At 36.8% G+C, this 24,577-nt stretch overlaps 1 protein-coding gene and 1 non-coding gene across 9 annotated transcripts in view; one reads left to right on the plus strand and one right to left on the minus strand.

The window, feature by feature from the left end:
• Window positions 1-24,352, plus strand: part of LOC112134129 (uncharacterized) — a 62,084-nt gene extending 37,732 nt beyond the window's left edge. The window contains exons 5-6 of the transcript XR_010141017.1: window positions 857-19,079; window positions 19,747-24,352. This is a non-coding gene — a transcript (uncharacterized LOC112134129). The remainder of the gene's footprint in view (window positions 1-856; window positions 19,080-19,746) is intronic.
• Window positions 1-24,577, minus strand: part of DNM3 (dynamin 3) — a 577,169-nt gene that overhangs the window by 58,715 nt on the left and 493,877 nt on the right. The window lies entirely within an intron of this gene.

The raw sequence follows: 24,577 nt of genomic DNA on the forward strand, positions 1-24,577 counted from the left end.
GTAAAAAGAATTACCAGTGGCAACATTCCCTTTATACTTCTACAACTTATTTTATCTCAAGAAAAGCAGTCTGGAGCTGGCTTGTGAGAAGCAATGAATCAAACTGAGAGAGACTCCTTCTAAAAGCCAGGCTGGATCACAGCAGGCTTCTGGCCAACATTTACTCTGCTGTTTCAGTCAGGTTTCACTGCTGTTGTTGCTGTTTCATTCTAGTGGGGGAGGGAGCTGACTGAGAGTCTTGTAGAGATTTGGCTAAAATAAAAATAGAGCTATTTTACAAAGCTAAACCAACTCACATCCTGTGAGATAGCCTAGATGTTTGATAAACCACATCTTGGCAACAACAGCTCATCTCTGAGTTAGCTGTAAAAAGGGATTTTCCTAATTCATCCAGCTCTAAACAAAATAACCTACTCTTCTTTCTTCCCACTGGTGTTTGACATACCTTATTCAGGAATAATTATTTCTTTTACTTTAGTAGATTTTAAAAGCCAGCATTGTTCTTTCCATAGTGGTCGTTTACATTTTTACCTATGCACACACACATACACACACGTGCACATTCTTGCACAAGTTAGCAAGATTTAAAGCCTCTCATTTTTTATTCTTGAAGTCCTGAAAGGGAAACTGCTATTCATGTGCCAAAGAACACAGCCATTCATTATTATTTTTTCTTTATTTCTCTCTGTATACCCTCCGAATAGGATTAAAAGCGGTCTGGGATGTAGGGTATGAAGGCAGAGGAAGGAGAGGAGTGGGAGGTAGGAAAAGATGGCATTTTAATAGCCTCTACCACACTGATTCAGCACAGTAGGAACCTTGTGCTTCAGACTCAAACTGTTTCCTTCCTTTTCAGCATTGCACTTGGCCTACTTTTCCTGAAGCCATGCATTGATGTCTGTGGATACAACTGGGAAAGGAGGTAACAAATAAATGGCCTTTCTTAGAATATGGGAGGATGGAGAGGTCTAAGGAAACTATCATAACACAATCTTTTATTTGTAAAATAATTTTCATCTTGAAATAATTTGTCTTATTAAAAGGTTGAAAATTAATACAAAGAATTCCTGTACATCCTTCACCCAGATTCTTCGAATGTTAATATCTTACAAAACTACACAACCATGATCAAGATAAGGAAATTGACATTGTAATACTATGGCCCAGGATCTAATCCTCAATCATGTATTACATTTAGTTATGCCTCTTTAGTCTCCTTTAATTTGGAGCAATACCTCAGTCTTTTTTCATCTTTCATGACCCTAATAATTTTGTACAGTATTGACCAGTTATTTTGTACAGTGCCCTTCAATTTGATGTTTCCTCATTATTAATTTCAGGTTGTGCATTTTTAGCAAAAACACGCCACATAAATGGTGTGTCTTTCTCAGTGCATTACATCAGGAGACATGTGATGTTGATCTGTCTCATTACTAGTGATGTTAACTTTTATCATTTGGTTAAAATGGTGTCTTCCAGGTTTCTCCACTGTCAAGTTTCTATTTTTTCTCCTTTGAAATTAATAAGTATCTTGCGGGTGATATTTGAGGCTATGTGAATATCCTGTTTCTCATCATACTTTTACCTACTCATTTTAACATCCATTGATGATTCTTAAGAGAAACTATTACTGTGATGTTTTGCAAATGGTGATTTTTAAATTTTGATCTTCTCTTCTAAATTAATTAATTATGAGGAATAGCTTTCCCTTCTCCTTCACATAATTACTCATTCAACTGTTTATTTATGTAAGTATGGATTCTTGTTTTATTCTACGGATTATAATCCATTACTGTCATTATTTCATTTCTGAAATTGTCCCAGATTTAGTCATTGGGCGCCTCCTGTAATTTGCCTCTTGTATCTTTTTCACATGTTCCCCAGAAGGTTTTGAGCACTTCCTTACTTTCTGGCATCATGAGACATTCCAGGCTCATCTTGTACTTTCTCTGCCCCAGTCCTGGAATTTCTCCAAGGATCCTTGGCTCCATTTATTGAGAGACAGTATAAAGTAACCTTATCTTTTTCTGTGAGTCACAGTGAGTACATAACTCTCCTAGTGGTAAAAAGTCACCAGCATGCGGGTAGGGAGAAACAAAGGTCCTGCACTTCCAGTGTTGTGGGGGTAAAGTTTTCATAACCATAAACTTTAATATAATAACGTCTTTCCCAGCTCAGCCTAAATTGGAAATCCTTGCTTAGGTAACGACCTGGAATCATAATAGAATGTGCAAGATCAACAAAATTAAAAAAAAAAATTCCGAGGAATCTATGGCTCTTTCATTACAAATTTAAAACCCAGTCAAATTTTCAGTATGTTTAGCAAAGTGTAACTTGGATTAAAATAAGTAAATCTTATATCACAATGTTTACTGTTTTTTCCTGATTTATAAGTCAAAAATGAACAAAATATGGTTAAAACTTCTACATGGCAATGTAATTAAATTAAGTGCTGTTTAGTATTTGTGAGAAAATAAAACTGTTCAGATGGCTTTTAATCACCATACATTACTATTATTCTTGTTGTTTTAATATTGGCTTAGATTTACCTAAATGTTTACCCACTTCTTTGTCCATGTTCCTTCTGGATCATTTTCCTTCTTCCTAAAGTACATTTTTTTGTTTCGTTCCTTTTACCTTTGATGGCAAACTGTTTTTGCTGTCTGAAAGTGTCTTTATTAGGCCTCACTTTAAAATAATCCTTTAACTAGGTATTCAGCTCTAGCTTGGCAGTGTTTCCCTCTGTACTTTGAAGATGATTCCATTATTTCTGGTTTCCACTTTTGCTCTTAAGAAGTCTGAACTATTGTTCTTTAGTAGTTGATATATTTTTCTCTGGATGCTTTTATGGTTATCTCTTTGGCTTTGGTGCTCTGCAATTTCATTATAATGTGTGTCTGGATGTTATCTGTGGTGTTCCTAGATCTTAGAATTCATGACTTTCATCAATTCTGGAAACATTTTAGTCATTCTCCTCTTCTCTAGAATGATGATTAAACATGTATTAGACCTGCATAGCCTGTCCTTCGTGTCCTATATACATTCCTATCTTTCCATCTCTCTGTGTTACATTCTGGGTAATTTATTCAGTTATATATCCAATCGTGTATAGGAGCTGGTTTATACCAGCTCATGAGAACCAACTGTACACGTCTCTTCCCAGTTCACTGACGTCACATTGGTAGCTTAAAATTGGCTACCGATGGTGGGAGCACTCACACCATGGAAATTAGTAAATGCTACAGAACAGGGTTTTCCCCCATCCTGGACAGCTACTTATTAAACATCTATCAGCACACCACTGTGTAGAACCTATTTTATGTAGTCTCTCTCCAGCTGTTTAATCTATTCATAAAATTTTAATTTCAACAACTGCACTTCATTTTTCAAGTTCTATTTGGCTATTTTAAAAATATGACTTGTCTTTAAAAAGTGTTCCTTTCTCAAATTTGTCATTTGCTCTTTTATCTCTTTAAACTTTTTAAATATAGTCCAAAATCTTTTCTACTGTTTGTTATTCTCTTGACTTACTCATGATGGCTTTGTGTGTGTATGTGTCCTTTTAAGTGTTGGATTGTGTATTCAAGTGTAGCTGGGCTTCTATTAGATCTGATTTGAGGGTGTGTTGCTCCAGAGAGTATTTATGTTTCTACAGGCTCCCAGAACTGCTTCCAACTTTGGTGCACTTTGAGTTAATGTCTCAGCTTTGGTTCTGCTTGCGCATGTAAGTGATACAAATTTGAATCTCAAATTACAGAATGAGGAACCTATACAAATGGATTCTCAAAGACTTTTCTCTCCTTCCATTCACAGTGCAGGCTGAGACAAATAACTTTCCTCATTTTCTCCTTTTAATGGCAAGCGGATTTTTCTTGATTCACCATTTTCACTGAAGGTGTAGTTTTTTAAGTGTCCTGGCTTACTGTAGGGATCTTGGTTCCAATTCTCCGATTTTTTTCGGGCTGAAGTCTTTTCTCCTATCTCCATATGTCTAAGTACATCTAAAGCTCTTGTGTGCAGTGACAGCAAATGCCCCAAGGACAGCTGTGGCTTCACCATAGGCCAGCCCTCTGCTTTCCAGCTCCCTTTTTATTTTCTTACCCAGGAATTTCTCATCCTCCTGTGTACTCAGTCAGGAATTTAAAAGAGCAATTGTCACACTGTCCTTAATATTCCTAGATATTTTGAAGTCAAGATAGCCAGTCTAAAAAAAACCACTAGAAATCGAACTCTACATGTCTTTGTGGACTTATTATAGGTTAGAATAATAAAGATTTGAGAGTTCTCATTGTGATAGAAGCAGGAGGAAGATAAGGGGAAAGTCCCCAGAGAATCTCCCACCAGCCTGAGCACTGAGAGGACAGGGTGCAGCCTCGGGAAGTTGGTGCTATTTGCAGTGGGGAGGAGCCTGGCCTCTCCTATTTCTGTGTGATAAACCAGGATTCAATCTGTGAAATGGGGGCCTGTTAACAGGAACCCCTCTCACTTTGCTGAGAATTTTTTCCTTTTCTCCCAGTAAATTCTGTTCTCTCTCATCCTTCAAAGTATCTGCGTGCCTAACTCTTCCTGGTCATGAGACAAGAACTCAAGAACCCAGTTTTTTCTACAACATTTTGTCCTTGGCCTTTTTTTTCTTCAGATATTCTTCAGCAAAAATGTCTTATTTCTCTCTCTCTCTCTCTCACACACGCACACACACACCCCAACACCTTTATGTCCTAAGTACCTCCCAGTTAGCACAATTATTACCTATTTCAGAGAAGTTACTGATCCTTACAAAGCTCTCCATGAACCATGAGTAAGTGGAATCAAAGGTTGAAACTGAAAGCAGTTTACATCCTAAGCACTCCTTTTGGCCAAATTTTATTTGGGCTCCATATACTGTAGACTTTTAGTTTCCTTTGATACTGATAAAAATACTGTATACTAGTCATATAAATATGAATATATACTTTGTATGAATGTAGAGGCATACAGTTTTCAAGTTGTTTTACTTATACAGTTTGTTTTGAACTTTAGACCAACTTCATGATATAAAGTAGACTTATTATTTGCTTTTTCAAAAGCTAAGAGTCAAAAGGTTTCATAATTTTTCCAAGGCCATACAATAAATTGAGAGCGTTCATAAAATGGAAATTCAAGTTTCCAAGCTCTAAGTTCAGTAATCAATAAGCACAAATCAATCAGGAAAATTGGGACATTTTCTTATATCTGTGGGGAAGAAAGTTCTGTTGAAATAGAAGAATCTGTGATTAGGTCAGGGGGCCATATGAATACATTTCAGCTAGGGGCTCTTCTGTATATATTTTTACTTGTTTTCAACATTAGATACAAAAATGAATAAAAGCTCTGAAGAAAAACCCTTAGCTTTCTGAGTGCTTTTAATACATGTCATATTATTTTCTATCTACAAGTCTTAATTTCATTATTAGTGAGACAGGGACAAGACTGGCATAAACCTTAGGACTATTGTGAAGAAGGATGACAAATTTGATTATAAACCAGTAACAGTCAAATCTATATATTCCATGGAATGCAGAAAGAATGTATCAGAGAGTGATCTGGGTTTTGATGGGTAGGAAGATGTTCATCAGGTATAGAATAAATGAGAGCATCTTGCAGGCAGGAGGAACTACACATGCAAAGGTGCAGAAACAGGGCAGAGGATGGTGCACCTATGGCCTGCGGATATGGCTGCTTGGTGGATGGAGCATCAGGGGTGTATGTGGGTGGCGGAAGTGTGAGGAGAATGCCTTGAGGTGGGGATTTGAAAAAAAAGAGTCATCTCAGAGGTCCTCCTCCACTGTGCTGAATGGGGAAACAGAAAATTTAGGAAAGTGAAATGATCAGATCCCTATTGTGTTTGCTTGTGTCTATTGGAAAGGATTTTCAAGACCATTTGTTTTGCTCTTAATTTTTATTTACTTAAGTCCTCCAAAGGATCTGGATCACTCAGGATTCAGAGGGCAGTTGGTGCATATGGGTCTTCCAGAGAGCAGACATTAATATATTAGAAGCCAGAGGCCCAGGGTATTGACTGTTTTGAGCTGTATCTTCCAAACGTGCACCAGAATCACCAAAGGAAAGAGGTAACAACTTTTTCCTTACCACTGTAACTACTGGAGGTGAGTCACTTGGTATTTCTAAAACCACAGGTATACTCCAGATAGCCTTGAAAGACACACCCTTATTGGTTAAAATATGTTAACTAAAGGGAAGCAAGTATACTAAGGTGCTCAGTAGCTCAATTTTAGTATAGTTTGTTTATATATTTTTGAGTTTTTATTTTCCCTGAGGGTTATGCTGTAGTGATTTAGGGACTGTATGGCTCAAATAAATTCTGTAACACAGACAGCTGACACAGAGGACTAGAATGTTAAAGTCCTTCTCATTCTTTGTCTATTTTCAGTTAACACTCATATAAAAAGAAAAAAAAAAAGTTCACTTTACAAATAGTCAACTAAAAGATATAAGAACTTTAGTCATTGAAATGACTTTTTTAGCCTTTAATGGAATGGCAATTTTAAGATACAATCTCTCTAACTTCATAGGCAAATCCTTGCAAACCAATAAATTGGAATTTCTTCATGAATTCTTAACACTCACAGTGAGATTTGTAGTGACAGCTTTAGGTTCAAAAGTGCATTCCTGTTGTAAGTGGACGACACGGGATCATCCAGTGAAATGAAGTCCAGTATTACACACACAGCTGTATTCTGAGATGTAATTTTAGACGTCAGGATAATGTATGTTGAAGCTGTGTAAAACCACAATCCACCAGTGGATCATGATGCCTTTTGGCAAACTGTTGTTTATTGTATTAGTCTCCTTTGGCTGTACAATGATCTGGGAAGCTGACGGATTGGAATTTGTCACTTAAGCCATTCATCCTCAGCTGCCAGGAGGTGGGCACATTCTGACCTCTGGCATTAAAGCTGGGCAGAGTTCCATATGCCATTCTATGAAGAATGTAGTCACATAGCTCCAATAAAGACATCCTGTTTAGCAATACAGTGTGAAGAAAACTTCACAACAATTGTTTAGATATTTTCTGTCCATTTTAGTTGGGTAGAAGTCTGTTTTCCTTTCACCCATGTATAAAATAAAAGGGTGTCTTGAAATGGTGTATTAGAATGTGTTTCTCCTCTAGCACTAACTTGAAAACACCCAAACTTATTTTCCTGAAAATACATAAAAACTGCTAAGCTGAGACCTGATATATCAAGTTTCAGCCTGAAGAATTTTTTTGAGCCAATGGTTTATGCAGAAAATGCTGACAGATGTTGAACAGCCTCAGCAAAGCAATTTTTAAGGGAGTCCTGGGCAACAGACCATGTGGCTGCTTTGGAAGTGCTAAATTCTTATTGCTAAAAAAGTTTACTTTAAAAAAATCCTAGCATTCATTATATTAAAATTTTAACAAATATTTGGAGAAAACCATCAATTATTCTATAGCTGAAGCTTTGGAACTCACTAATTCCCATTTTGTGTATTCATTCTCTGGAACACAAAAATTTCTTAGATTTGTCATTCTAAAAGGTCAGATAAGAATCATACTTCTGGAATTATGACCTTTGAAGCAAAAGGTGTAATATCTAAATTTTTTAAATCGCCATGGAAAGTCTCAGAAACCAAGAGAATATAGATGGTAAACATTTCTGGCACTAAATTTTCCTTCCTAAGATACTAAAATATTAGTCAGGAGAACTACAAACAACACAGGTCTGATCAGAAACAACTGAATGTTTATAAGTGTTCTACAAGGGTTGCAGACTTTCCCAGGAGGGTAATAATTTAAAGGATGTCAGTGGATGCAAATGAATTTCAGCCATAGAAAGGAAGAAGAGGTGAATAGTACTTTTGTCTCTGGGAGACTTGGAATTTCAGACAGGCTCCATTTTGGATAATTCTATTTAGCCTGCCTACATTTTCCGATGTTGTTTCAGTTGGGAATGATAGAATGATATTCCTTATCCTGCATCCTGAACTGTTCAGCAGTGTCATGCTATGCTGTTAACAACTGCCTGCCTCCATGTATATACAGATAGATGAGTTCCCTGCTGATATAAAAAGATTTTATGAATTGTGTCTTGTGTAAAAGAGAGCACTTTTAATGTGAGTGAGAACTGGAGCTTTTTTCTTCTCCTATGATTCCATTAGCATACCCCAGGCTCTGGTATTCTAAAAGATTATCTAGATACTTTATTGCATTGTTAGGTTCCTTGAAGAATTGTTTTACGTTATTTTTTCTCCTAAGCTAACTACAGAATTTCCTTTCTTCCTTTGTAGTGATACCGTGACAGTTAAGTAATCTTTGAAAAGGCTGAATACCACCTAAATAATCAAATGGCACAAAAATATTGGTTTGCAAAAAAAATCCAGCTCTCTGTGTTCATCAGCATATTAAGTCACTAGCTGTAAGAATATTCCACATACAAGACACACACACACACACACACACACACGAGATAAAATGGAAGGGTATGAAAAATGTGAGTAACTGCAATGTTATTACTATGCCAAAAAGTCCTGAGGAAGGACTGAAACTCCAAGTCAACTGCCACTAATCACCCAGAAGCTGACTTTCATTTATTATATTCTTTGTTGGAAAAAAATGATAAAGTGATTAGTTAAAAGGACATATATGTATATGCCTAGTAGGCTTATCAGGTTTGCACAATTTGAAAAAAGAACAGGCATTTTTATTTTCAGAAATCTATACCAATTTAGCATTTCATATGTATTATGTGGGCACACATAGCACAGCATACATGTTTACCACTTTGGTATATTTCTTCTGACTCTCCTTCTGCTTCTTCTGGCCTTAGCATGAGTTTTCTATATACATGAGGGCTTGGTGCTTCTATGTTTTTAACCTCTGGCATTATAGTAATCCTCTTCACATATCATTGTATAAATAATATGATTTTTTACATAATCACTCAACCATATAACAACTTAATTCAGAATAACAAATTCTAAAGGCAAAAATAGTCTTCGGCCAAACTGATCCAATTAACATGTGGATTCTTTAGAAGCTTAGTGAACATTGTCTTCATTTATTTCATTCTAGTGAATTCAACTCAGGGGATGAAGTTTGGGAATTTTTAAAATCTCAATTTAGAAAACAGATATTTGATTATGTATTGCTATATTCACATTATCTTGAAATGAAATTCAGAACAGGATATTTTATAATTATTTTCTTAACATATGCTAAAATTAATAATAGCTAGGTCCAAGACTATGTCAGATCACAATCAGTAGATAAATAAAGATGGATCACTTATTCTTAGGCAAACTAGGAGACAAAATGAATTCCCCCTGACTATAAAAGCTGTCTCTGTACCTGCAAAGGGTCTAATAATGGCAGCAGTAGTCACTTACTGAAAACTTCCAAGTGCCAGCGACTGAACTAAGAGCTTTATGGATTTCATTTTCTCAGCTAATCATTTCGAGAATCCTCAAAAGGTGTGTTATTATCCCAGTTTACACATGAGGAAGTTGAGGTGCAAATGGATTTAGTAATTTGTCTAGTAAGTGTAACAGCAAGGATTCAAAACCCTAGAACCATTAGAAAATAGTCAGTATATAGTACTTTAAATGGATGATCAAATGTGGTGGAGGAATCTGTAGAGCATCCAAGTGGGAAAGAAGCCTAGAGAAGTGCAAAGGAAAAACTAATATTCCTGGACATGTCTCTGAGGGCAATAACCCCTGACATTGGGAGTGGTGGTCTCAGAAAGTTGCCAGAGAAAGTGCTCTGTTTAGGACACCATAGGTAATATAAGTTACATTATTCATTTACTGACAATGCTACTGGGAAGACGATGGGTCAGGTGGGACTGGCCGCACCTTTTCAGAATTTGAATTTACCATTTACTAGCTTTTGAAATTGGGTAAATCATGTAATCTCTCCAAGCCTTAGTCTTTTCCACCACAAAATGGAAATAAGAACTCCAGCTCAGAAATATTTGTTGTGATAACTGAATGAGTTTTTTTTAAAGCACCAGAACTATTCCTGGTACATATTTAGGAATTTAACAAATGCTAATTCCCTTGTCTCTTTTGTACTAAATACATGTAAATTTTACCAAATTTTTCATATGTTAGATAACACTAACTTTTCTTTTTATTGGGTTTCTTCTTTCCATTACTTTTTTGGTTTACATTTATTTCAGTACACAAAATACTCTGTACATAAATGTGTGAAAAATTTTGGTGGAGTATTAGAAGGAACAAAGGCATAGGAATCAGAAGACATGGGTCTGAATCCTGGCTCTACCACTCATCTGTTGAACGATATTGTACAGGTTAAACTAATCAGCAGTCCATCTAATTCCACTCCTTTGTAGGTGATCTAGCTTTCTGGCTTCTTTTAGGATCTTTTTTTCTTTGGTGTTCTGTAGTTTCACTATGATGTGTCTTGTTGTTACTTACTATGTATCATTTCTTAAAAATCCTATTTGAGAATTGTTTTGTTTCCTGATTCTAAGAATTGTTAGACTTCGACAATTTTAGAAAATTCTCAACCTCTCTCTCTCCTCCTACCTCCTCAATGTACTTTTAGTATACAGAATTGGATTAACTATAATCCTTGGTTCATGGCACACTTTCCTCTGCATCTGTTCATACAGTATCATGTAATACCATCTGCCAACTCAGCCCCCTGCCTCTCCCACTCAAAGTAACTATCAGTGAGAATAATTATCATTCCCTTACTTTCCTTTTATTATGGTTTTATTGCATCTATATTTAGTCTTAAAGAGTTATTTTTATCATTATTTTTAGTTTCATAAAAAATATATTATATATAATTTTCTTTTACCTATATTGCCAATTCATGCATACCACTGAATGTACTGGAGTTCACTTGTTTGGGATGCTATATAATACTCCAATGTGTAAATATACTACAATTTACTAATTTGCCCTTCCACTAATGGCCATTTAGGTTATTTCCAGGTTTTTCACTATTACAAACAGTGCTGTTATGAACGTTCTGTTAGTCTTCTTTGAATACTGCGTTTCCCCATTCTACTATTTCCTTCTAGAACTTTGATTAGAATATGTTAGAACTCATCTAACACAATCTATGATCTCAATCTTTTTCTTTCTGGATTTTATTCTGGCTTGGACTTTATTCTGGTCAGTGTATTCATATCACTACAGATTTTCCAGTTTACTAATTCTCTGTTCAGCTATATCTAATCTGCTTCATAGACACTTTTAATTGAATTTTTCATTGTGGTGATTATATTTTATTTCTAGAAGTCATTCCCCCAATCTGCTTGATCTTTTTTTCTCATACTTAAAGCTTCTTTATTTCTAAACATATTAAATATCTTTTTATTTCTGTACCTAGTAACTCCAAAATTGTAAATATCTCATCTCTGAAGGTCTGATTTCACAGCCTGTTATTTCTCCTGTTCTCAGTAGTGGCTTATTTCCTATGTCCTTCCTTCCTTTGTTCTTTGTGAGCTATTCATTTTCCTTAGAACTCTATCTTGGGGAGTTAAGGCCTGGGTTGAATTTGCATTTTTACAGAGAGGAAATAATTTTTTTTGGCAGGGGGGGCTTCTGCTAGTTTCTCTGAGTGTAGTACTAACCCGGGAGAATTAAATTCTGTACTTGAGGTTTGAGATGCTCAAACACACATGTAGTGTGAATTCAGACCTTACATTCAAATGGGGGCAAACTTGTGGCTATGGAGTTTAAAGGCAGATCACGACCCATCACTCCCCTTTTATTTAGTGCCAAGGTCAATACAAGATAATTTCCTGGCTGCATTCTTCTGGACATTGGTTTTATTTTTAGTATATTCTTAGACTAGGATACAGTTTTTTCCAGTACCAGCCTGTGTGACAGGCTCCTGTTAGGAGTCTTTGGAACTGGGAATGTACTAAGCTTTACACTTGTTTGCCAGGCATTATTTGGCCACCATGATGGAGGCACAATATCTCCAAAATTTGGGTGAAATCCTCAGGATGAAAACCAGTGCTTTAGTTTCCTGCTTTCATGTCATTTTCTGGCTTCTATGGATTCTTTCCTTTTAACTCATTTTGGTAGTGCATTTAATACATATTTGATCTATTTTCTTCATCATTTAAACTATAAATATATGTATATGTCCATGAGGGTGTCTGATCTGTCCTTCTGTTTAAAACAGAAGTCTGTCTATCCCCATTTCAACATTTATTACCTATTGCAACAGTAACTTAGTCGTCAGTCCTACATCCTAATATACTTACTCACTCCTAGTATAACACTCTTACTAAAATATAAAGATGATCCCATGTTTAAATGTCTTCGCTGATTCCACAGTGCTCTTCAGATAAAGTCTTCCAGCCCTTGGCATACAAGGCCCAGCACGATTTGCTCTCTGTCTACCTCTCTGGCCCCTCAGTCTTCACTGTACACCTTCACATGCACTTCATGCAGCCATAGCTATGGACCTTCAGTTACGCCAATAACTGAATTTTTATTTATAAGTAAAAATTTTATTTATAAAAATTTTATTTATAAGTAAAAATTCTCTGAATTTTTACTTATACTGTTACTCTGTCTGGGATGCATTCTCCTTTCCATAGCTTTCTTCCTGATTCTTGCTTTTGAAGTGACCATTCAAAAGTCACTTTCTCTTCAAAGCATTTGCTAATCTACATCTTTTTTTTTTTGAGGCGGAATCTTGCTCTGTCGCCCAGGCTGGAATGCAGTGGCGCGATCTCGGCTCACTGCAAGCTCCGCCTCCCAGGTTCACGCCATTCTCCTGCCTCAGCCTCCTAAGTAGCTGGGACTACAGGTGCCCACAACCACGCCCGGCTAATTTTTTTTGTATTTTTAGTAGAGACTGGGTTTCACTGTGTTAGCCAGGACGGTCTCGATTTCCTGACCTCGTGATCCGCCCAGCTGCTAATCTACGTCTTTGCTTGTTAGGAAAATGTAATTTAGGTACCTCTCATCTCCACATCCTAACATAACGATGATAGCAGTTACGTTACAAGGTGATGTGAAATGATTTTCTTATCAGTCTCCCCCTAAACTGGGAACTCTGGGAACAGAGACTATTTCATGCCTAGAATCAAGAATGATGCTGAACACATGGAAGGTGCTAACTAAATGTCTACATAATGAATAAGTAAATCAAGTGGCACAAATACACTTAAAAGTCAGGTATTTGATAAAGAAGACTTGTTCTAATGGATAACAGTGTGTGTGCATATGTGTATGTATGTATATGTATGTGTGATTTAGATTATCTGCTCTTTAAAATTATGCAGAATTTTTGACTTCACATCAATAAAAAGAATGAGAACTACTTTCCATTTTGATGTGCTTGACTTTGGAGCCAAATTAATAGGGAGAGAAGGGATTAGTTCACTTAGGAAGCCCTTCATTCTCACTTGGCTGAGAACTGTTTTGTCTTCCAACATTATTTTCTCTAATATAATCAATTTCCCTTTCTGAAGAAACCTCAAATAAGAAAGCAAGACACAGCTGAGAAAATATGTTTTGAGAACTAAATATTTTTAACTGTGATGAAACTAAAGCTTTTTGTTTAATTCTTTTCTATGAAATGAGAAACTGAGAAACTCTCAACTAACTGTTAGGGTCTCAGGCTAATGCCTCTGAACTTTCGAGAAAGACAATTGTTATTCCCTCTATGATTATAATTATGTTTTCTTTTCCAAGCTATATTTTAAAAGAATGCCAGTTTAGAGAAAAACTCTAGGCACATCTGATGTGGACATGAGACCCTTCATATTAATGATCAACAGATAGAATAAAACTTTTATAAGGCTATAAAATATGAAGTATTCTGAAAGCTTTTGGTACTAGTATGCTTAATGGAATATAATTAATAGAATGTTTCTTTAGAAAAACACATTTTGTGATTTTTTTTGTGAGCAGATGTACACGTATACATATATGTTGGTAATGGAATATAGAATTCTGATGGCTATTTTTCTTCAAAATTCAGATCAGCCATTAATATTTTGAAGTGATTCCTCGTCTATTTCCAGTTTAAGCTGAGTCTCATCATAAAACACTGTGAGAAAGGAAACAAACTGCATAGATTCCATTTGGCAAATCAGAGGCCTGTAGATCTGACTGTGGTTCAGCCGCTGGCGCCATCAGTTCGGCTCCAAATCAAAAGCTGTGGAAGGAGGTAATTAGCAGGGACTCTAGACCACTCAGTTGGCAAGAGCAGGCTTCTTATAGCCACTGGGAAAGCGGGTGGGAAGGGGTTCAGAAATATTCTGTAAAACAACATTTCTCCTTCAGAATAGAAGATTGCAATTATAGGGCCATTTTCGTGGGGGAAAAAGCCAACTTTAACTTTCGTTTTAACACATTTGTGAAGGTGTCAATATTTAAAGAGAAAGTTCAGCCACTACCAAGGGAAATAATTACAGCCTCTAGTTCAATAAGAAGACAAGAATAGAAGACAATACCTTCTAACCCACTCACAACAGTAAAAGGGTAACATAACCTGGGCAGAGCAACCACTCACAATTCTTGGCAAAATATGGGCGCAATTCCTCATCCCATTAATTCCAGAAGAAATTAAACCAAGGAGAGGCATTTTGCCAACGCAATGAAAATATAATTATGTAAGTCACTTTCAGAGGATGAAGTCCTCTGAATCTTGCCTGGCCAGGCTGTTGATTTTTCAAACTTTAGTGCTCAATGGAAAGAAATTGGCTACATTCGAGCTGCTCAATTTGGCTGTAGATGTGATCATTTACAGATGAAGGCAAAGCAGCCCTGAAGTGAACAGAAGATGAGAAGACTGTGTTCCAAATTGACCAGCTGAAGGAAAGTCTGTATTTTAAAAAAACAATTACTTGGTCAGTGACTCATGGGGAAAGAATTCTTAAGCTTTCTTCAGGGAAACCCCAGTAAATAACATGTAAAAATAAAATGGAGATGGTGTTATCTGTTTGGTTGAGCCGTTCAGTTCACATAATAAACCTTTTGGCAAAAAAAAGGACCATTCTGAACACGATTATTCTCTCCGGGAAATCCCCAAACAGTAAGAACTACTGTGGCTTCCTTAAAATTTTACAGAATATTTTGTATCTCAGACTTGCATGTGAAATAAAAACTTGGAAGAAATATGGAAAAAATCTGCTTTTTGTTATAGGGTTGAGGATTTTTCAGCTGGTTGCTTCTATGATTCACACTGCACTCGACTCCTCTGAAACTCAAAACCACATATCATAAAAAGCAACATGGGCTCGAGTTAGTCTTCCTGCTTTGTCCCTAGGAGAACTGACTGCTCTAAGTATGCCCCACATGACACACAAGAGAAATGAATGAAAAGTTATCGGCCTGCATCAATTTACTGGAATATGGTGTAAATCATATACTTTAAAGGAGAGCTGGAATTCTACTTTTTTTTTTTTAATGTGGATTTTACTAACATAATCTATAACAGTTTCAGTTCCTCCCTTTTTAATTAGCAAAAGCTTTTGGAATTTTGTTGTTTTTAGTCTCTAAGAACATCGCAAGAAAAAAAGGTTGAGAAAATATGTTATAAATGATTAAAGAAAGCCCTGCTTGCTGGTGCTAGGAATAGTTAAAGCTTCTCTATTCCCCAACGCCCTGCCCAGAATGCTTTGTTAAAGCCACACGGTGTCTAATCAGCATGTCTTTAGATTATTTTATGTTAATTGAAATTATGGTTAGTCTTAGAGGTTAATGTATACATGCACATGTGGCTTCAAAGCCTTCCCAAATTACTGGCTGAGCTCCCTCGCCTTAGGGAGGCCTGATCTGTGATAAAACTGACCGCATTAAACCAAGTTTATTGCTATGGAGTTTAACATAATGGAGAAAATATATTTTGCAGGTTTCTTTAAGAATTCCCCATTCTAAAATGCTCTCTTAGGATCCCTCAAAAAAGGTAAGAAAAAAAGAGGAAATGTAAAAGAGAAGGACAAAGAAACTGACTCATATCAGAAACAATAGCTTTACAGATTACTAAGAAGCAATGGAGAAGGCAAAGAACAAGGCTGTCATAGATTGTGACTTCTACAACATGTTTACTTTTTTTTCCCTTTAACTTTTATTTTAGGTGTAAGGGTACACATACAAGTTTGTTACATAGGTAAGCTCATGTCATGGGGGTTTGGTGTACCAACAATAGGTATTTTTCTGATCCTTTCTCTCCTCCCACTCTCCACCCTCAAATAAGCCCCAGTGTCTGTTGTTCCTCTCCTTGGGTCACTTGTTCTCATTATTTGACTCTCACTTATAAATGAAAACATGTAATATTTGGTTTTCTGTTCCTGTGTTCGTTTGCTAACGATAGTGGTCTCTAGCTTCATCCATGTTGCTGCAAAGGACATAATCTTGTTCTTTTTTATGGCTGCATAGTATTTTATGGTGTATATATACTACATTGTCTTTATCTAGTCTACCACTGATGAGCATTTAGGTTAATTCCATATCTTTGCTATCATGAATAGTGCTGCAAGGAACATATGCATGCATGTGTCCTTATAGTAGAACAATTTATATTCCTTTGGGCCTGTAACCAATAATGGAATTGCTGGGTCAAATGGTAATTCTGTTTTTATTCTTTGAGGAAACACCACACTGCTTTCCACAATGGTTGAACTAATTTACATTCCCACCATCAGTGTATGAGTACTCCTTTTTCTCTGCAACCTCGCCACCATCTGCTATTTTTTGATTTTTTTAATAGTAGCCGTACTGACTGGTATGAGATGCCATCTCATTTTGTTTTGATTTGAATTTCTCTTCTCTAATGATTAGTGATGTTGAACGTTCTTTCATATGCTTATTGGCTGAATGTATCTTCTTTTGAGAAGTGTCTGTGTGTGTCCTTTGTGTACTTTTTATTGGGATTGTTTGGTTTTTGCTTGTAAATTTGTTTAAGAAGTTCCTTATAGACACTGGTTTGATTTTATTGCAATTGCTTTTGGTGTCTTCGTCAGGAAATATTTGCAAATTCCTATGTCCAGAATGGTATCACATAAGTTATCTTCCAGGGTTTTTATACTTTTAGATGTTACATTTAGGTCTTTAATCCATCTTGAGTTAATTTTTGTTTATGGTGAAAGAAGGGGCCCAATTTCAATCTTCTGCATATAGCTAGCCAGTTATCCTAGGTCCAGTTAGTGAATAGGGAGTCCTTTCCCCAATGCTTTTATCAGCTTTGTTGAAAATTAGATGGCTGAAGGTGTGTAGCGTTGTTTCTGGGCTCTCTATTCTGTTCCATTAGTCTATACGTCTGTTTTTGTACCAGTACAATGCTGTTTTGATGACTGTAGCCCTGTAGTGTAGCTTGAAGTTGGGTAACATGATGCATCCAGCTTTATTCTTTTTGCTTAGGATGGCCTTGGCTATTCAGGATCATTTTTGGTTTATCTGAATTTTATACTAGATTTTTCCAATTCTGTGAAGAATATTACTGGTAGTTTAATAGGAATAGCATTGAGTCTATACATTGCTTTGGGCAGTATGGCCATTTTAATGATATTGATTATTCCTATCCATAAGTATGGAATTTGCTTCCATTTTCTTGTGTCATCTCTGATTCCTTTTAGCAGTGTTTTGTAATTCTCATTGTAGAGATCTTTCACCTCCCTGGTTAGTTGTATTCCTAGGTATTTTATTCTTTTTGTGGCAGCTGTGAATGGGATTGAGTTCCTGATTTGGCTCTTGGCTTGGATGTTGTTGGTGTGGGAATACTACTGATTTTTGTATGTTGATTTTGTATCCTGAAACTTTGCTGAAGTTGCTTATTAGCTCAAGGAGCTTTTGGGCAGAGACTATGGGGTTTACTAGGCGTTGATGGCACATATTTCAATAATAAGAGCCATCTCTGACCAACCCACAGTCAACAACATACTGAATGGATAAAAGCTGGAAGCACTTCCCTGAAAACCAGCAGAAGACAAGAATGCCCTCTCTCCCAATTCCTATTCAACACAGTATTGGAAGTCTTGGCCAGAGCTATCAGGCAAGAGAAAGAAATAAAAGACATCCAAATAGGAAGAGGAAGTCATACTGTCCCTGTTTGCAGATGACATGATTCTATATCTAGAAAACCCCATAGTCTCTGCTTCCCCCTTCCCCAACTGAAATGTCTCATTGCATTGATTTAGTGAAGGGAAATCCTACTCCATGAATCAATTAAATGTGCTTAACACAATTTATTCTAATTTATTCTTCACTTTGTGTCATGAAGATCGTAAAGTTCATAGTGAATGCACCATGTTTGTCAGTGACCCATCAGGAAAAGCTCCTAAGAACGGTCAGCATAAACTTCAATGGTGATCTTGCAAAGCAGACCAGTGGGAGCTAGGCAGGGGACCAGTATGGGAGACAGAAACTGAAGTTGGGACCAGCTATGTGGACCAAGTAGTACTTCTCCTATGGAAACAGAAATTGAGACCAGCAATGGGGACAGAGCGTTGCTGCTTCCATGGAGTAGAGGCTGTCAACCCACATTTATAATACAAGAGAATATGTTGACCTACATCTGATTCTGATTACATCCTAAATTCCCAGAAAGAATCTAACCCAAAAGATTGGGCAGGGGCACAGTTTTCATTTGCATCATCATCTATTCCTTAAAACTCTCCTTGGTTCAGGTCCTCGCCACCTCTCTCCTTAAATACTATGACTCTCCTTGGCTCTCCTTAACTAGTACTACTTCTGGCTCCCACTAAATCCATTCTTCATACAGCTGCTAGATTGTACAATCTAAAACACCACTCTGACCTTTCATAGCTTCTTGATGGCACTAGATGAAGTATACTATCTTTGGTGATTGGACTCCTTGCCTATTGTCCAGGCATATGTCCCACCACACCTGACCTCACAAATCAGGTGTCATGCATTATGACCCAGTGAACCCTGAGCACACCTTTTTATCACCTTCTATTGTAAACTTCTGTTCTATAGTGAGCTCCTTAAGAACAGAAATCATGACATACTTAGTAATCTTTTATTCTTAGCACCTAGCAGGTGCTCAATAAAAAGTTGTTGAACAGAACTGACGTGAGGTGAGAGAAGCAATAAATGACATCAAACTCCAACAGGTAGGACAAGCAGGAACGATATATGAAAGACGGTGGGCTTTTAGGCTTCTTTCACATATCAACTGGGAGGTGACTCAGGAAGACCTAGGCAGACACACTGAATCCCCAAGCTGGGGGAAGATTCGGAATCTGTTGCCCTAAAATATAGCTAAACACCAAGTGTTTGTTACACCTCTGGGTGCTTTGGCCTGTAAGCATAGCATGACAAAATCTATTTCAAACTGCACGATTTTGAAGAGCCCTTGGTTCCCGAACAGGTGACTGACTGGCTAATGCTGATAATGAGGCCAGGGCAAGGGCAAGGGTGTTTGACAGAGATGAGGTTGCTAAGGTGATATGAGCTAATGTGAATGTTCTAGAAACATATTGGTGAGAAAATTAACAGAAACAAAGAGGTAACACAGTTTGAAGTTGGGTAAAAATTTTCAAGAACAGCATTTTCATGGTGCTTTCTTCCCCCAAGTGTGGCAGATGCAAGCATTCAATACACTGAGAAGTCAGGAAGGAAATTTAGTTAGAGGTAGACTGTAAAATAATCCCAAGAGGAAAAGCTTTTTATACATTGAAAAGCAACAACTTAACATATCAAAATATGACCAAATATTTCACAATGAGGTGCTCCCCCCAACTTTTCTTCAATAGTAATCAAACTTCCTTTTTTATTTAGAAAACCAAATGTCAATGAACATCATGATCAAGAGAAAATGTGAATACACCTTTGAACAAGTTAATATTATTCAGCAGAATAATTCTAAAAAGCAAGAATGTTAAAAGAAAGAAAACTAAAACTATACACCTGCACAAACAAACTTTCTACTATTTACATGTGTCAAGTTCAGATGCACTTTCATTCTGGATTTAAAACCATAATGAAGGATCGATTATACACTTAGGTTCATCTGAAAAACTCCCTGAAAGTTTTCAGAGCTACTTAGCAGAAGAGTACAAAGAGATATGGTAATGACGTCTTTGAACAAACAAATATACAGAAAAGAGTGAGTTACTATGAGCTCTCAGGGTGCACCGGGTGGGCTGTGGCTGCTCTGATCCTGTGCCACAGAGAAATGCACTAGGCTTCTCTAGATCATCCTTCCAGCCTGGGGATTGACAACAGTCGTTTTCAATGAGGAAATGGAATGACTCCCCACCATCAGTGTTAAAGCTGTGAACAGAATCCATTCACAGGCTCCTAAGCTACTGGTAAAATGATTTGCTATTGCTCACAGCTGACAGGGACTTGAGAAGGATGTGATTCGAAAGCTGAGTTTCCGGTAAACCCAGACTTAGGGCATGATTCTCACTATTACATCAATGTGCTTCACAGTAAAATCAAAGGCTATGGGTTTAAAAATTCTCCTCAATGGTAACGGAAAGAAAATAGTCTTAGCTTTTGTAATTTACACTCTGGCTGCTGTTAGTACCTAGCACAGTAATTTCAAAACTTTAGAGATTATCAAAATTACTCTGGCAGTTTGTTTAAAATGAATACTCCCAGGCCGTGTGCGGTGGCTCACGCCTGTAATCCCAGCACTTTGGGAGGCTGAGGCGGGTGGATCACCAGGTCAGGAGTTCGAGACCAGGCTGGCCAACATGATGAAACCCCGTCTCTACTAAAAATACAAAAATCAGCCGGGCGTGGTGGCGGGCGCCTGTAGTCCCAGCTACTTGGGAGGCTGAGGCATGAGAATCGCTTGAACCCGGCAGGTGGAGGTTGCAGTGAGCCGAGATTGCACCATTGCACTCCAGCCTAGCGGACAAGAGCCAGACTCCGTCTCAAAATAATAAAATAAAATAAAATGAATACTCCCAAGCCATATTCCCAGATATTCCAATTCAGAAGACTTGGGATTAGCCCAGGAGTTTGCATTTTTAATTAGCAACTTGGCTATGTCTGATGCAAGGCAGATGGCCCACTTTGAGAAAACTTGAGCTAGTGGACGCTCATGGTCTCTTCCCTATTCTTCAACAGTGTTCCCAACTGAACATTGATACTATTCTACAAGATGGTGACAGGTGTGATTTTCTTAAAAAGTGTGTTATTTGATCAAATAAATTCAGGAATTATGGTGTTAAAAAATTGTACATGTTTCTTTATCCCTGTTTTTTCTCAAATACTTTAAAATGCTAATATACTTTGTGTATCACCAGGAGATGCAGAACACAATGTAACCTAAATGTTTTGAATAATGGAATCTTCTTCTCTTCTTTTTAAATAGTCTGAGCATACTTTGGGAAGCACTGCTATATAGAATGTTCATCTAAGAAAATATAACAGCAGAGAACGACTGAGATGTGTAATCTGTAATCTCTGTGGAACTGGTTTAGTAGTAGGGTATATGAAAATACAGTGTTTAAGGAAGACTGGAGTAAGATGCCAGGCCATGAACAAATTCTGAATGTAAAAGCCAGGCCATAAATAACTCAGCAATAGGTAGCCCTCATGATGCCTATCAGGGCTTTATTAAATAGTAAAGTCGTTGGTAAATGGTAAGCTTGGCAAAGGGGTGATATTTGGAGAATGAGGATAATATTGGGAGTCAGAAAAACTACTGGATCCAGAAACACAGAAGGCACTTTGACAAAGATGAAAACACCATGCAAGTACAAAAAATAATGATAGCCAATACATTGGAAGATAGCCAATACGTTTTGAGAATTAAATGTGTTCCTTGCACTATTCCACATATTTCACAAATATTAACTCATTTAGTCTTCGTGAGGCAGATTGTCATCAAGCTCCATTTAATGAATGAGGAGAGAGGATCAGAGTCACTTGCACAAAGTCACCCAACTAGTTAGCAGCAGAGCTGGGATTTGAGCTCTGACTGGCACTTTAAAACTCTGCATTCCCTTATCCCTCTAATTAGAGTCAATAGGTGTGCAGTTGCAGTTAAAGAAGACTATCTGAGAGGAGGGACTTTTTTTTTTTTTTTTTTTTTTAAAGGGAAAGACACAATCAAACTGTCAAGGATTAAATAAGAAGGTAAAAGAAAACAATGGTAGTCATTGTAGGCTGTGGTTAGGTAAGATGTCAGGAATGTGAACCAGCTCCAGATTTAAGGAAAGTAAACTGATGACATGAATCAAAACTTTATAATTTGTAGTAATAATTTTTAAAAATGTAATATATAAATTATATAATTTATATATTTAATTATAATTATAGAAAACCTTTAATTGTGTATTTCCTGTGATACTTTTCACTTCTATAAATTTACCCTAAGGAAATAATCAGAAATGTAGATGAGAAATTATGCATAAAGATGTTTATTCTAAATTTGTATGCAATAATAAATTAGATTGAAATTGAGTATAAACATTAGAAAGTGCATTAACGCTAGACTTAACCCTGGGTTTAATCAAATCCTGATGCCTTCACTTATTAGATGTGTGACCTTTGGCCAGTTTGCTAACTTTGCTAAGCTTCATGCTCTTTATCTCTAAAATGGAGATTCTCAACAGCAGTACTACTGACATTTTAGACGGATAATTCTTTGTGTGGGGGGCTGTCCTGTGCCTTACAGGGTGTTTAGCAGCATCTCTGGCCTATACCCACTAGGTAGTAGCACCCCCAACCTAGTTGTGACAATCAAATACGTCTTCAGACATTGCTAAATTCAAGCTAAAATGTGAATGTTTACCACTCTCAGATGTGATATTTGTATTCTCTTTCCCTTCTTTTTTTGACTTTTTGACTTCAGCTTTTATTTTGGATTCAGGGGGTAAATGTGCAGGTTTGTTCCATGAGTATATTATGTGATGCTGAGGTTTGGGGTACAAATGATCCTGTCACCCAGGTACTGAGCATAGTACCCAACAAGTAATTTTTCAGCCCACGTGCCCTCTTTCCCTCCCCTCTCCAGTAGTCCCCAGTGTCTATTGTTGTCTTCTGTATATCCATGTGTACTCAATGTTTAGCTCCCACTTATAAGTGAGAACATGTGGTATTTGGTTTTCTGTTTCTGCGTTAATTTGATTAGGATAATAGCCTCCAGCTGCATCCATGTTGCTGCAAAGGACATGATGTCGCTCTTTTTTATGGCCACATAGTATTCCATGGCATATATGGATAAAGAAAATGTGGTATGCCATTGATAGGCACCTAGGTTGTTTCCATATCTTCTATTTGTGAATAGTGCTGCAATGAACATATGAAAGCATGTGTCTTGTATTCTATAAATAATCTTATGCATTTTATGCTTTTTTATACCTCTATAATTCATCATAATTATAACCCTCTCAGCACATCACATGAATTGGAAATGTAAAATTTTTAATAGCTTTCATAAGACTTGGCTTCTATCATTGATTTCGGTAATTTTGTCATATTTGAAGAAAATCAAAGTGTAAAAGTTTATGCTTTTATCCCAAACAACTCTACCTCTAAATGGGCTGAGCAAATTGATGTGGATAGCTGTATATTTGGGTCTAGCTTCAACTGTCTTATCTATTTAAAAGTGACTTTAAAAAAATCTTGATTGGCAGACAATACATTGCATACCCTGGTCAAAAAAGTTTCTGCTTGACAATCCATGAGTGAAGTTATTGGGCCACATGGAAAGAAAAGAATTATGATTTTAAGGTTGGAAAATTAGAAAAGTTTTCCTTGATAAAGACTCAGATTTTAACTGCTCCTTACTGAGTCTATTTTTGTATCTTGTTCTCTTGCTCAAATACAGAAATATTTTACTTTTTTCTGTTTTTGTGGAATTCCAATTTTGAAACAGGCTTTTAGAGGAAGCACATAAAAGTTACCCAAATTTATAAAAATTAGTTTTTTTATTTAGTGAAAGACGTATGTTCACAAAAAAGTGTGGGTTAAGGCAATTCTTTGTAAGATGCACAGTCCTTGACCAAGTAGGCAAGCCCAAGTATGAAAATCTGTTTGGTTATTGTCATACTTCCTAAGGCAAACCAGCAAATCAAAGGGCAGGGAATATATTTTTCATATGAAGCAGTTACTACTGAAACATGATGGAAAGTGTGGACTGCATGTAGCCAGAGTCTGCAAGCTGAACAGACTCCAATTCTTCATCCAATCCTAAGTGAACTGGGGTCTGTTAATGAAGGACACAGGTCCAAATCTTCATAGGTTGTTTGGGTATAGGAGTATCTTGTATACTTATTTTAAGTGAGATCAGGGTTTATCAATTTTGACACTATTGACACATTTGATGGGATAATTCTTTGTTGTAGAGGATGTCCTGTGCATCATAGGATGTTGAGTGGCACCTCTGGCTTCAACCCACTAAATGCGAGTTGTAACTCCCCATTCTGACAATCAAAAATGTCTTCAGACATTACCAAAAGTTCCCTGGAGACAAAAATCACCCCTGGTTGAGAATCACTGGTCTATGTGGAAACAATATATAGACAGTCTCCAATTTATGATGGCTCCACTTAAATTTTTTGATTTTAAGATGGTATAAAAATGATATCCATCAGTACAGTCTGCTATTTATGATGGGTTTGTTGGGAAGTAACTACATTATAAATCA

The sequence above is a fragment of the Pongo abelii genome, chromosome 1, assembly GCF_028885655.2.
Source record: "Pongo abelii isolate AG06213 chromosome 1, NHGRI_mPonAbe1-v2.0_pri, whole genome shotgun sequence".
Taxonomy (NCBI): Eukaryota; Metazoa; Chordata; class Mammalia; order Primates; family Hominidae; genus Pongo; species Pongo abelii.